Genomic DNA, 2,500 nt, shown 5'->3' with positions numbered 1-2,500 from the left:
GCAAACAGGAGGAAAACAAATTCACACTTCAAACAAACAAATTCACACTACAAAAGTAACACTTTTTAAAAATAATAAAATAGTTTAACTATTTTAAATAAACATATCCTTACTTCAACTATTCAGGATGTAAATGCAACTTCAATTATCATCGATCTATTTATCTATTATGAGGTTCTTATGTAAAAATATAAGCATGTCAACATTCTCTGCGGCAAGGCGAGAGCGGTTTGCAGTGACAATGTCCCGAGCAGTGGAGAAAATTCTCTCACTTGCAACAGACGTTCCCGGGACACAGAGGTGTCTCTGTGCAACTTGTGCAACATGGGGGAACTTGCACCTGTTTGTCTTCCACCACATGAACGGATCAGCATCCACATGAATACATTCTGTTAGCTTGTAAGTGGTGACTTCCTCCTCAATGATCTGGGCAATGGACTTGGGCTGTTCATCTGCCTTGAAGACCGCCCCAAATAGCTCTGCCATTGCTGTCTTCTTCTGGGGAGGGGATGAGGATGGATTTTGTTCCTCTGTGGATGGCCCAGCTTTCTCTGCTTGACCCTGCAAGAATAATGACAAATGTTTATTTTATTTGTTTATTAACAACTGTGATAAGGACTTAAAATATATAATAACAGCCATTTAAATCATAAAATCACACATGGTTAACTAAAAACATCAATCATGAATAATAAAATAATAGACTACCTGCTGTTCATGCTCCAGAATGTCTGTGGTGAGATCCCTGTAGAGTCTGGCCCGAGAGGCTTCATCAAGGGAAGGCAGGGATTTGAACCTGGGGTCCAGGGCTGTGGCTCTTTGGAGGTATGCTTGGAGATCAGGGTCTGTGTACCTCTTTTCCAGGTCCTGGGTAATGGCTGCTTTGGCTAGTTTGATGGCTGCACTGTCCTCATCTCCTGGTGCCATGGATTTCAGTATCATTTCCTTCAGGGGGAGTATCATTGATGTGGTGGGGGATGTTTCACTGCTCATGAGAGTGGTCACGGTTTTCAGTGGTTTTAGTAGGTCAATGACTTCTTCTGCCAGTTTCTGTTCACTGTCAGACAACATCGCCATGTTCTTGGCAGAAACCTTAACACCTTTGTCTAGTAAGGCAGAGTAGATGGCGGGCTGCTGTTCCACATAGCGTTCCAACATATCATGTGTTGTATTCCAACGAGTTGCGACATCATGGATTAATTTGTGTTTTGGTAAGTCTAACATATCTTGTTTAATTGTCAGAATATGGTGGGCTGTGGTGCTTTTGTGGAAGAAAGTGACTGCATGTCTGATCTTACCCAGGAGGCGGGACACCGGGGTTATTGCCACTGCCTTCTTGGCGGCGAGATTTACGACGTGCGCAAAGCAGCCGATCTGTGGCCCCAGTCCACCAGCTTCATGGATCGCATTTACGATATTTGCTGCGTTGTCTGTTGTAACGGGAATTGTTATGTTTGGCCTCTCCAACTTCCACTCAGTCACTGCATTTGTTAGTTCCTCTGCCAGGTGCGCGCTGGTATGGCTTTCGTATAGTGGACGAGTTTGCAGTACTGCGCTCTTCATCTCCCAATCCGGTGACATGTAGTGGACCGTGACAGTGAGGTAACTCTCCGTTGCCCGGGAGGTCCAACCATCCATAGTCAGTGCAAAGCTCTGTGTTTTTGCCAAATCGTCTTCAATGCCTCTGCGCGTTATTTGGTTACCGGGGATTATTTTGGTGCTGAATGATGTACGGGAGGGGACACTGTAACGGGGCTCGAGAGTTTTTATCAGATTTCGAAAACCCAAATCTCCAACCACCGAAAAGGGCTGCAAATCCTTTGCAATGAACATCCCCACTGCATTGGTTATTTTTTTGTGTTTCTCTGAAGTGGTAGTGTACGTCTGTCCAAACGCATCAGAGAGAGACTGCTGTCTGCTCACTGACGCTACCTGACTGGCTTTCCTGCTCCCAGTCAGTGTTATCGTTGAGTGGTAGCGGCGAATATGCTGGTTCATGTTAGAGGTGCATCCATTCGCATATGGCACACGCTTTAAGCAGAGCTTGAAGACAGTAATGTTTCTGTCCACTGTTTTTTCCCCCTTATTGTCGTATTCAACGGGAAAAGCGAAATGACCCCACACCGCAGACTTGTAGGAATCCGGGGCTTCCTCAAACTGTTGCCTCTCAACTGGGTTCGCCATGTTTTCTAATCCGTTCGCCATCTTCACCTTTTTTTTCTCTAACAGTGTTTTTGTTTCTTCCCTGTGATTGGATATTAGGCAGCAAATTAGGCAGTAAGGATGTACAACTGCGTTCCAGACCAACTCGACCTCTGACCAAAGGCCGCGTTCGAGGCATTCACGCGGACGCTCCGGCGCTCTCAGAGCTCATTTACGAACGCGGCCAAATCGCAGCATAAACCGAAAACCGTCACGGTTCACTAGTGAATTGAGCCATGGAACGCAAACCGTACCGTCCGTAAGAAAAACAAGAACCGTTGCACCCCTAACACACACA

This window comes from Nansenia antarctica (genome assembly GCF_963989245.1).
Source record: "Nansenia antarctica genome assembly, chromosome: 3".
Lineage (NCBI taxonomy): Eukaryota > Metazoa > Chordata > Actinopteri > Argentiniformes > Microstomatidae > Nansenia > Nansenia antarctica.
Note: the sequence above shows the minus strand (reverse complement) of the source record.